Genomic DNA, 12,900 nt, shown 5'->3' with positions numbered 1-12,900 from the left:
AGTGAGATTTTCTGGAAGGTCTAGATGGTAGAAATGCTTTGTCATGGTGTTCTAGAACTTAGTGTCAATGGTGTTCCCTGGACTTGGATGTAATGACTTTATGTCGTCTCAAGATTAGGCTGCTGTAATAGGCTATTTCATACCTCGCCCAGTTCAGATGGGGACAGAGAGACTACCCTGCCTTGGTTAAATCCATTTCTATATTATTACATAACAGTGACAGTTGCTGTTTCAAATAAAAATATTTAGTTAGTTCTTCTATGACTAATTTGGCCTAATTGAACCAGATTTAAATAAGATAATTTCCCAGGCTACCAGATAATTCCTCCAGATCTTAATAGGTCATGTAATAATGAAGCAGTTTTTATTAAAACACACATGCACAACACACACACATGCCTAAGCAACCAAAAAAACCTTGTCTAAACTCAGCTATTAATATTTCATAGAATACTCAAATGAAGAAGGGCACTTTTGACAGTCTATTCCAGAGGTTGCCCACATTTGTGTATGTTAATTTTGCAGATATCAATTGGTCATGTAAAAATAATTGAGAGAAAAATAAGCCAAAATCCTCTCAGTATCCTTCCCATTGAAAAAGACCTGTTAGTGAGCTTTCACAGGCATAGCTGAGGTTGAAGAAATTGCACACTTGTGAATGAACAGGTCATTGGCGGGTTCTTCTGGGTCTACAATTCTTAGTCAAGGGCAATTGCATGACTGCCTGCTGAAGGTCAGGCATAGATAGTAATAGATGTTACTTTATGAGGTCTTTACTAGGTCCTAAATACAGTGCTAAATTCTTTTCATGTGTTACTTCATTTAATCCTCACAACAATCCACTAAGATAAGTGTTATGATTTCCTTTTACAGAGGAGGCATTAGGAATTTGCTCAAATTGCCACAGGTGGTAAATGGCATAGCTAGAATGTGAACCCGGATATCAGGTTAGAGCTTGCCCCCATGGTCTGTGCCATGTTACTCTCTATGCTACTTCTCTCAGTTACAGGTTGCTGGGGAGTGGCGATAGCCTGAGCCAACATGGCAAATCCATAGTCTGGCCAGGAGCCAAGGGGCCTGGTTAAAAACAGCTGTGTCAAAATTGGAACAAGGGTCTATAGCCATGCCACGCTGAACAAGCCCTATCCCGTCTGATCTCAGAAGCTAAGCAGGGTCGGGCCTGGTTAGTACTTGGATGGGAGACCACCTAGGAAGACCAGGTGCTGTAGGCATAAAAAATAAGGGATTGTAAGCTGACAAGGTCCTTGCAATCTGTGAGGTCAACCAAGGGTTGCCTCACCTAAAAAAACACCCCCCCCAACAAAATTGAAACAAGGATTATTCACTAGGCTAACCAGGTTTCCTCCATGAATATGAACTGAGGAATATAGCAGAGAAATATAAAAAGAAGGGGTCAATACCAAAAACTCCCATGGAGAGAACTCAGATAAACTGAGGCCACAGGGCCATAGAGGTCTAGAGTTGTGAATGAACCAAAGCGATGATCAGCCAAGAGTAATAGTTAGCAGAGGTGTAAGGTAAGGAAAAGACGCAAAGTAGAGGACAAAATAGTCGTGGGAGGAGAGATATTATGATGTGACAGAGAGTTTAAACGAATTCTAGTATTCAGAAAGATAGAGACCACTTCCCAGGTCATACCCATATTCCCTGATACTCAGGAGACGCTCAACAAATGCTGGTGGTTTGTGTCAAGAAGGAAGACGTCTCCCAGGTGGGTATCTGGGTCCTGCTGATGGCAGCACACCTGAGTGCAATTTAAGACCTCTTGAAGCTGGTGTGATCGCTCAGCCCCTGGAGCCGAACGTCTTTCAGGGGACACTTCTCTCTCTTTTATTGCTCCTTTTTTTCTCATGAGATTTCCTTATCTTTTCATGTCAAGGGTATCATCTAGATAAAACCCATTTCTATTTCTTGATGTTGCTTAAAGCTGCTTTTTGAGGGGAGGGGGGATAAGGACAATTCGACAGCAGAGAACATTATTCTCATTGGGGATAGAAATAACAACGTTCAATCCTACCTGAGAGTGATAGCCTTTTAAAAATCAAAATGTGTAGGCTAAGTTTCACCTAGATTTTTTAACACCTTAAGTGTAACAAATTTCAAATTACCTTTCGATGGCGAAAGATGTTTTGTTTTCTTTCTTTTGTAAAAAAATCACGCATTGATCATACATTTACATGAATGATCTAGATAATAACTTCTCATTTATTAAAATAATTCACAAAATCTGTCTCATATTCTATTCCACTGTCAATTATATGCCTCAGGAATGGAGCACAAGTCTAGTTTTACAGAAATATTTACATTCTCCAATTTGTTCCTTGGTACCCAGTCTTAAGGGTGAATTTAAAGGATCAGCTAAGCATCATGTGGGGCATGCATCATAGAGTGAACACAAGAGTTGTTTCAATAGTCCTAATTTGTAGTTCTAATTATGCCACTGTTCTGACTATACTTGCAAGAAAATCATTTAATAACTCTAAAGCTTCAGTTTTTCATCTGTAAACTGAGGTATGTAATAGCAAATTTAGTAATATATATTTAATAAGATTTTTGTGAGATTCTGATAATGCCCTATATGTGAACCTTTTAACATAATGATTATAATAATTATTAAGACTTCCCATTAGCATTGATTATATTAGCTATAAGCTGTTTCAATTTTGCTTTATTAATATTTGTTGTACATTTCTTTATTCACTGGCTGGATGACTTTGAGCAAGTCATTTAATATCTTCATCATTATTCTTAGGACCAAGACCAAAATCTGTAACTTGGCTTGTCTCTCTACCGCAAGAAAACTTCCCTCTCTGTTAAAGCTCTAGACGCGCCGGCCTTCTTCAGATTATGATAGAGTGGAAAGATTTTCTTTCTATCCTAGAGTCTGGTGCATATTGTTTCCTCTTCTTGAGGCGCTCCCAACTCTAATCTTGCTCCACTCCCCTCTTCTCTTAGTTAATGCCTATGGATCTCAGAATGTCACATGCCTGGGGCAATCCTGGCCACCACTGGGATAAACTCAAGCCTACCTGTTACGGGCACCTGTACTAGTCTCTACATCTCCTTCCTTGTATTTTTCACTGCGTATTATTTGTATGACAATTGCAGTATGTTCCTGAAAGCAGAGATTATGTGTGTGTTGCTTCCGTTGGGAGCCCAACGCATAGCTCAGTGCCTGGCATATATTGGGCACTTGATAAAATATTTGTTTGATTGAATAAAGAAAAAAAAATAACTTGAATGCAATTAATAAAACTCATAATGCAAAGTAGGTATATTAAATAGTCAATGAAAATTAATATGCACTAACATATATAACATTAATATACACTAACAACTATATCAGGTACTAGAGAGAGTGATCAAATGCATGAAATAATTATTTACTTTACCTATTGGTTTCATAGGAATTGGATTTGTCTACAAGCATATATCATTTATAAGTTAATATAAAATCGTTAAAAATTTGATACTTGAGAATATATAAATATAAAAAGGCAAGTCCAGGTAAAAAGCTAGAATAAATTTTTAGATCAGAGGATCCTCCAGAGTTAATAAAATTGAACCATAAGTGTGATTCTAAGCTTGCTGAGGGCCCAAACAAAAATGAAAATACAATCAGTTATATGATGGTCACTGACCTGAAGAAAAAACACTCAAGCCTTCTGGGAAAAGAAAGCTGTTCATGGCACTTTTTTTTTCTTTTTTGGAGGAAATTGTTGTGAAGGGGTAGAACTTATTTTCTCCATGACTCCTTCAGCAGCTTGGCAGCCTTCCCAAACCTGCATCATTAGAAGGTCAGAGGTTCTCTTCCCAGATTCTCCTCACCTCAAACCTCCCCTCCTCTCTTCTTGTTTTCCTTCCTTTTCCCTCCCATCCTCACTTTTCCTCTTTTTCTCTCCAAAACATTTATCTCATTGCAATTAAGAAATAAGCTTAAAGTGTGGTCTTTCCCAGAACTGGGGCAGTGGTGGGAGAATGTCTAAATCGGACAGGTCTTAATTCGGTGGTGCAGCGAAAACAGTCTGACAGACCCTGCTCCAGTGCTCACTCCACACTCACCTGGAGTGAGTCATTTGATCTCCCTGAGGTTCAGTTTCTATGTCTACAAGGGGCTGCTGGTGCCTCCTTCAAAGGGCAGTTGAGAGGATGAATGAGAGCACACCTGGAGCTGAGCCCATGTCTCATAAACGTTTCTTTCTTATATATTTCTCCCTCCCTCTAAGAATTGGCATAAGAATCAACAGAGATATTATGTATGTTTGAAAGACTGTTGTGTATGTGTGAGCATGTTTATATTCTAGAGGCCCATGGAGAGGAGAGGCTCACTCTACTAGCTTAAAAAGGTGGTGGTGGTGTGTGGGGGGGAGGAGGAGGGATGAATGTATTTCTGTTTGCTAATGATTTCTTCCCTTAATTTTATTTTAAAATATTTTAATGTATTTTTTCCCCAAGGGGGGGGGGCAAGGAATGATTCATGTCTTCTAATCATATATATAATTTAAAAAAATATATATGTGTACATAATTTTAAAAAATCTCTTTCTGCAATTAATAAGACATTGCGGCAGTGGTATATACAAGTCAAAACAAAACAGATGTCCACTATAATTGAAAAATAAATTAAACACACAACAACAAACCCCAGGAAGTTGTGGTACAAGCTGAACCCATGGCCAAGAGTCTGGAATAACTTAACAATTGAGCTTAAATAGGGGTTCCCCACCTTCACTGCCTCTATGCTAAAACACTGGACTCTGGCTTGGCTGAACTTAATCACTGCCAGAGATTTCTCTGTCCATAAAATTCTCAGAAAGCTTTTTTGATCTCTTGTGCTAAATTTCTGCATTAAGAAAAAGAATAATTCTAACTAGATTATAAAGTCTATGATAATTGAACAAATTCTTCTTGCCTTTTTATCTCATTCAAACCATATTTTTCCTTCTGGGAAGGTCAGGGGAAATGTGTAGTTTCTTTAGCGGCCACCTCGGATATGGTTGTTTCTATGACAAAGTCTTGGGAGTGACAAAGGATAGTGGTTACCACACTGTCAAGAGAGGGGCATGATTATTCGTACAGTAATTTCCTCTAATTTTTTCTTTCCTGAAAGAGAATATTCTGGTAGCATACAAAATCTAAAATTGGATACTCTGTATCTATCTCATTATGGTTTTGTGGACAAAGGAACTAAAAACAATGGTAGTTTAAAAATAAAATTGCTTTGTTTCCTCTGGCAGCATCAGAAATAAAGACACTTTCACCAGGAGAAAAGGATACTAAATGTGTGGTTGTAACGTACTAACAAAAATGTATCTAGCACTGAATATTAGAAATGGTAAGGGCTGAGTGGAGTTTACATAGAAATTCAAGATATTTATCTTTCTCTGTTAAGAATATTTAGATTTAGTAGTCTATGGATATTATTGAGAAAAGTTTTAATGACCAAAATCCATTCAGAAGTGATATCGACTTGGCTGGTAGGCCACTCTGATTTGAACATCTAGCATTTCACTGAATTCAGCAATTTTCTATATTTAAATTTACCACACTTGGAATAGTAACCCCAATGCTGCTGCTGAAGGCAATCTTTTGTGGTCTTTGAAACTCTATTGCGAAATCATACATTGAGACTGGCAAACCAACATTTCCACCACTGAAACTAACATAGTATTTACTATAGTATCTACATAATGTGTAATAAAGATAAACATGTCATCTTCCCCTCATCGATGTACTTACTATGTTAAGTGTAACTCAAAGTCCTTCACTGGTATAATCTCATTTAACTATGAGTTAGTATTATTAATGCTTCTTTTACTGAAGAGAAATGGGAGTTATGTAAGTGTGTATTGTGGAACACGCATACCAATCCGGAGTCTCTGGCTTTGGAGTTGTCCCTCTAAATTGCCACATGTATCGCTCCTCAAATATCTAGTTGATAGTTACTAAATTATTAGCAGGACAGAGAAATGAACACTGGTTTGTGGTCCCAGCTCTTCAGCTATTTCTTGTGTGTACTTGGTCATGTTATTTATTCTCTGGCCTTGATTTCTTTATTAGTCAACTGTGGAAAGTTGAACTAGATGGGTTTTAAGATTCCCCTTATCATCCTATTGTATGAGCCTAGGATTAATGTGAATTGCTTGGGAAGTCTGCATAATTTGATAGAGTGGTGACTGTTGTGGTTGGCATTATAGCTCTATATTTTATAAAAGAGAGTTATTTTACAATAACTCAGGGCATGATGGTACAGTAGAAAAGAACCCTAGATTAGACTTCTGGAAGGAGGTCAGATCTGGGTAGTAACCTGTGCTATATAGACTGAGTGTTTTTATCACCCCAAAATTCATATGTTGAGACCTAACCTTCTAAGTGATGGTATTAGCAGGTAGGGCCTTTGAAAAATTATTAAAAAATGAAAGTGGAATCTTCATGGATGGGATTAGAGCCCTTATAAAAGAGGCTCCGGAGAGCTCCCTTGTCTCTTCTGCCATGTGAGGTTATAGTGAGAAGAAAACCAGCTATGACCCACGAGGCAGGCTCTCACTAGCCACCAAATATGCTGGCTCCTTGATCTTGGCCTTCTAATCTCTAGAACTGTGAGAAATAAAATTCTGTTGTTTATTGGTCACTCAATCTATGGTATTTTGTTACAGCAGCCTTAACTGTATCAAGACAACCACTTACTAGCTACATAAACTTTATCAAACAATGTAGCAATTCCAAGTTTTGGTTTTCTCACCTGAAACAACAACACAACATGTGTCTCACAATGTTTTGAGAATAAGAAAAATGTATATGAAAGCCTTTGTACATGCAAAAGTTATTAAAAGAATTATTAAAAGAATATTGATAAGCAGTGACCAAGAGAAGAATAAAAGTGAGTTTGGACTCACTAAGTTTGGATCATGTCATAGTGGGCTGAATTATGTTCCCCCAAAATTCATATGGTGAAGTTCTAATCACCAGTACCTTAGAAGAAGGGGACTATGTTTGGAGATAGGGCTTTTAGAGAGGTAACTAAGGAAAAATCAGGTCATGTGGTTAGGCCCTAATCCAATGCAAATGTCCTTATAGGAAGAGGAGAGTATAATACAGACAGGTGCACACACACAGAGGAAAGACCATGGGAAGACAGCAAGAAGGCAACCATCTGTAAGCCAAGTAGAGAGGCCTCAGAAGAAAACAAACCTGCTAACTGATCACAGAACAAGTATTCATTGAAGACTGTATTTTGGGGCCAGCACTGCGATGCAAGAAAAGCAGTAAATAATTTTTGCTCTGTTCAGGTTTTGAGATCCTTCTCAATGCTTCCCCTGATTCTATTCTTGTGACCCTTCTCCTCAAGAGATAGACAACTGCATGATGGCCAAGCATATCAGACACACCTATGCGGTCTCATTTGCTTCTCTGCACTGGAGCTGATCAGCTCACTTATGCAACTTGTCTCTTAGAGTGTGAACAACTCAAGGAGCCCAGTCCTGCTCATCTTCACATCATGACTGCCTACTCCTGTGCCTGGCAGATGTGCTCAACAAATGTTTGTAGGAGGTCTGCAGGCCCTGGCAGTATATTTCAGTATATGACACAATTAGAGTATATTTATTTAACAACACAACAAATTATAATAAAAATAAGGACAGCAACAACAATAATAGCTATTGTTTGTTGATAACATAGCACTCAGCCAACAAAGTGCCATTACTTGCATACACATCACATTTGGACAGTCTATACATTTGACTTCTGTCATTTCCAGGCAAAGTTTGGAACTTTGGATATGAAATGATAAAATTGATGTTTTCAGTCTAGTAGAGCTGTCTCGCAGTTGATAGTTCACTTCTGACAGCATCTTCCATTTTAAACTTTATAACGATGGTTTATGCAATAATCTGAATTTTACTGCACTTATGCTTTTATTTTACTAAAATGAATGGAATATAAAAACATATGAGTGATGATTTTAATAATAAGTAATTTAATCTTATAAACTTAATTTAATTTAGAAAGATGGAAATCATCAGAATGCCAAAAACTGGGACAATTTATCCTTAATTGAACATTTATTGATCATAAGCCAGTGAACTGTGGTTCAATTGTCAAAGGAAAAACAAAATTATAGAACATGTGCAAAATACTAGAAATCCAGTCAAATATTATGTTTAAAATGGAGATAATTAAAAATTTTATATTTTTATACCACATGGCAGGAACATGGAGTCTCACTTATATAATATATAATGTAATATGTAAGAAAATTGGGAACTTTATATGTTTTGCTTAATTCTCCAAACAACTCTTCAAAGTAAGAATAGTCCTCACCATTATAGAGAAATCAAATGCTTTGCAAGTGGTAAACTATATGTATTAATTTACTAAGACTGCCATAAAAAAATACCATAGGCTGGCTGGGTTAAACAACAAAACTTTATTTTCCCACAGTTCTGGAGGCCAGAAGTTCAAGATTAAGATTTTGACAGATTTGTTTTCTTCTGAGATCCCTTTCTTTGGTTTACAGTCACCTTCTTATTATGTCCTCACATGGTCTTTCCTTTGTGTGCACTCACATGTCGGTGTTGTAATCTCCCCTTCTTATGAGGACACCAGTTGTATTGATTAAGGCCCACCCACACGACCTCATTTTTACCATAATTACCTTTTAAAGGCCCTATCTCCAAATATAGTCCCATTCTTCTGAGGTAGTGGGAATTAAAACTTCATCATGTGAATTTTTGGGGTAAACAATTTAGCCCATAAGAGTATAACCTGATCCAAAGTTAGTGACTCTAAGCTAGTTTTTTGTTTTTTGTTTATTTATTTTTTTAAGAAGAGAAGATGTTATGTTGAGGAAATAGGACAGAGTGAAGATAGAATAGAAGATCGGTGTGGGAAAGTGTAGTTCAGAGCACCAGAAACAGAAATTGGCTGTGAGAGATTGAACGTTTCTTTCTCTGAAGCAATGTTTTGCTTTTACATTGTTGATAGAATAAAAAGAATCCTCTGGCTTTAAGTATGACGTTTGTAGATCTAGATTAAGATTTTGTACTTCTGCTCTGGGTCATCATACAATGGCTGCTTCACTGCCAAATGGCCAAAGTGCTCAGAGAGCTTTCATCACCCTATTCAGGTCATCCCTGGGACTTAAAGGGGTTCTGGTTACAAATCTTCAAAAGCTCTGAACTACTTTCTGCATCCACAGTCTAAAGGGTTATTAAATTCATTGCAAAGAGAGATAGAATTAATACTACTCCATTGAGCTACGATCACCATATTCTAAAAAGCAATTAAAATACTTTGACCTTTAAAAAGTAAATCACTAAATTTTTATGTTAAATTTGAATCTGAGAACAGGCAAATAGTGAATTTAATAAGTATGAATGAGTTACATAACTGAAAAATTGGGGGAAGATATTAGTATATAATTTTCTTTAAAAAGTAATTTCGCAATAATAAAATCCAGATTTTTACATTCCCTTTTATGTTGAAGAAGACTAATATTTTGTATGTGTGAAATATATCACATGTACCAAGGAATATATATTTACGTATGTTACTCAACATTTCATTAGTACCTCATTTTTTCCAAATATTCAGAAGTCATTTATCTTGTCATTTTGATTGCCTGTACAGTAAAACTTGGAAATAAGCAGATCAACTTCGGAGAGGAAAAAAAATGGATGTTGAGTTCTGCTTGAGTACTGAAATATTAGAATTTAACTCATAGGAGACTCCCTTAGTTGTCACTCAGAGCCAACAGACTTATTTTTAACAAGCCTAATAAGCCTGATTGTGAACATGCAAATTAGAAAAGGGCTTCACCAAAAGAGGCACAAAAAAATAATAAAGGAGCTAGAGTGAAATGATAACAGAGTTAATTGCCTTCAACTGACTAGATGAGGCCCACACACATGAAGGAGTACAATCTGCTTTACTCAGTCTACAGTTTCAAATGATAATGTCATCCAAAAAACTCTCTCACAGAAATATCTAGAATAATGCGTGACCAAATATGTGAGCACCTTGTGGCTCAGTCAAGTTGACATAGAAAAGCAACCATCATAACTATATTATATTTAGAAAACTTATTTTTTATCATAAAATTAATACATGTTGTCATGGGAGTTTGGAGAACTGAAAAGAAATTCTCACAACTCTGTACCTAACACAGTGCCTGGGAGTGAGCAAATGCTCCAAAAGTGAATGTTCAATGAATGAATACATGAATGAATAAATGAATATAACTAGAAAAAAATCTTTGTTAATATCTTAGTGTTAGGGCTTTTTTTTCTGTTCATTTTTTTCATTTTACATAGTTTTAACAATTTTATATGTAGTTTTTAATCATGTTTTACTTGGGTTGTTTAACTTTGAAAGTGTTGAGTCACTACTTTCTACTAAACAAGTGTGAAGATTTATCACCTGGCATATTCTCATTCTCTGAATAACATGTGAAGACAAAGCACTGGCTTTATCAATCTCTCTTGCATCATAGTCTCTTTATGTTAAATATAAAATATTCTTGGCTGCGGTATGTAATTAAAAACATGTTTTTGGAATTTCTATAATTATTGAGGAAACTTAGGAATTATCTGTGTAGCTAGAAATTAGGGCAATGTGAATATGTGCATAAAAACATCTATTTTGATTTATTTGATTTTGGCTCCAGTTCTATAGGATCTGGGCTTCCTATGAGGGGGTGCAAATAAGGAGAATTGTATTAAAAAAAAAAAGGGAGATCAGAATGCAAGACTCAGTGCCTTGTAGGACAGGAGACTGAAGCCAAAAAGTACCTTAGGCAAAAGAGCGATTCATTAATTACTAGTGGAATAAAAATTTTGAATCCAAGACACAATATTTCTCTTGATCAGTTATAGAAAGGCTTGGCAGTTGGAGCAGCAGAACGGAAAACAAAAATGTGCATTAAGATGTTAATTTTGTTACCAACACATTGGATTTACTAAAACATTGCATCTTTCTTTACCACAGTTTTCATACTGTAAAACAAAGACATTAATGGAATTTAATTTCGAAATCAAAATTTTACAATATAAAAAATATGGAAATTAATTCACTCAAAATATGCATTAGACAGCTATGATACGCACTGCACCATATTTGTTTTTGTATAATGCCAAAGAAGTATGACCTTCCTTCTATGGTCTGAATGTTCGTGTGCTTCAAAATTTATATATTGGATATAGGGGCTTTGGAAGGTGATCAGGTCATGAGGGCAGGCCTCTCGTGAATGGGATTAGCACCCTTATAAAAAAATTTCTGAGTGCTCCTTCATCCTCTTTCACTTTGTAAGAATACAGTGAGAAGTCTGCAGTCTGCAGCCAAAAAAGTGCTCTCTAGAGAACCTGACCGTGCTGACACCCTGATCTTGGACTTCCAGCCTCCAGAACTGTGAGAAATAAAATTTCTGTTGTTTATAAGCCACGTGGTCTGTGGTAGTTTGTTATAATAAATGGATTAAGATAGCTTCCTATCTTTGTGACATTTCAAGCAGGGCTTTGCACACAGCAGATGCTTAATAAATGTTGCTCAAAGGTCTCTATCCTCACAAGCTTTCATATAATTGGAGAAAATAAAGACACAGCTACAGATGCAATGGTGGTGCGGTAGTCCTGCAGCCATGTGATGCATAGTCGATCCTGAATAAGCACCAAGTGAGTGTCCATGCAGAGAGAACCTGTGGGCAAAGTGGCTCAGTAGGCTTTATGGGCCTAACAGAGAAATATGTCTCAGGTAGGTGAAAAGAGGAAGAAGGTGCCGCAGGTAACCACTATCAATCTCTCAATTTGTGGAAGTGGAACAATTCACCTGCAGCCAAGGGCTTGTTGTGAGAAGCAGTGAAAGATACAGCCATAAAAAATCCGGGCTGCCTATGTTGGCCATGAGCTACGAAATGGGGACTTTGTTCTTTATCCTGTAAACAGTGGCTGCCTTTGTTTTTGAGCAGAGGAGTGACAAGATTAAAGTAGCATTTTTAGAAAGATCTACCAGGTGTCACAAAAGGAATGAATTGGAGAAGACCCAAACTGGAAGCAGGAAGCTATTAAGAGATTTTTAGCAGAGTCTAGGTATAAGATAATGAGGGTCTGGTTTGGGGAAATGGAAATAGAAGAGGGCAGATGGTTGAAAGGACAGATGTTAGTGAAAGAATGGATAGAGAGTTAGCAGAGTTTAGTAACTGGAAAGGGTGATGTCTGGAAAAGGAAGAATAAAAGACAATTACATTTGAAGCTCAGGTGGCTAGAGGAACAGTTTACCTTTGACAGGAATAGAAGAGAAGCATAAAGAAAAGAAAGCAGGAATAAAGGAAAACTAGATGATTTCAACTATACACTAGTATATTATTATTAATGGTACAGCACCTAATTCAGTATACTGTATACAACACCTTATAATTTACCAGGCACTTTTCTAGGTATGGTATGGCATTTGCAATGAAGCTAGAATAGCCCGCTATACATTCACAGGTGGTTAGAGAGATGCAAATACAGCTGGAGTGAGAAGAGAAGGATGTAGAAATAGTTTAAAAAGTCCTCCACATGATCATGTGCAGAGCAAACAGCACAAAATGACTCATTTTAATCTCCTGTTTAAAGATCGTTTGTGTTACTTGGTTTGAAGTCATAGATCTGTGACAATGATTAATTTTTAATGTTTACTTCTTTTCCACAATAGCTAGTGAACTGTATTTCTAAATGTCATCAACTAGTGTTTTAAAATAATTCTTCAAATAATGTTTGTATCCCATCTTAGCATACCTTTTCTTAAAAAATTTTTTTTCTACATATATAATCTTCATTTGCAGATTCAACAATATTCTGGAAGAAAACCAAAACAGGATCTGCTGTTGCATGTTTTTATCAGC

At 36.6% G+C, this 12,900-nt stretch overlaps 1 pseudogene; it reads left to right on the top strand.

Annotated features, from left to right (window-relative positions):
- Positions 1-1,113: 1,113 nt before the first annotated feature.
- LOC120607654 (uncharacterized) lies at positions 1,114-1,232 on the top strand (annotated as a pseudogene).
- Positions 1,233-12,900: the final 11,668 nt, after the last annotated feature.

Source organism: Pteropus medius, unplaced genomic scaffold (genome assembly GCF_902729225.1).
Source record: "Pteropus medius unplaced genomic scaffold, Ma_sr-lr_union100, whole genome shotgun sequence".
Taxonomy (NCBI): Eukaryota; Metazoa; Chordata; class Mammalia; order Chiroptera; family Pteropodidae; genus Pteropus; species Pteropus medius.
Note: the sequence above shows the minus strand (reverse complement) of the source record. Positions and strands in the feature narration are given on the sequence as shown.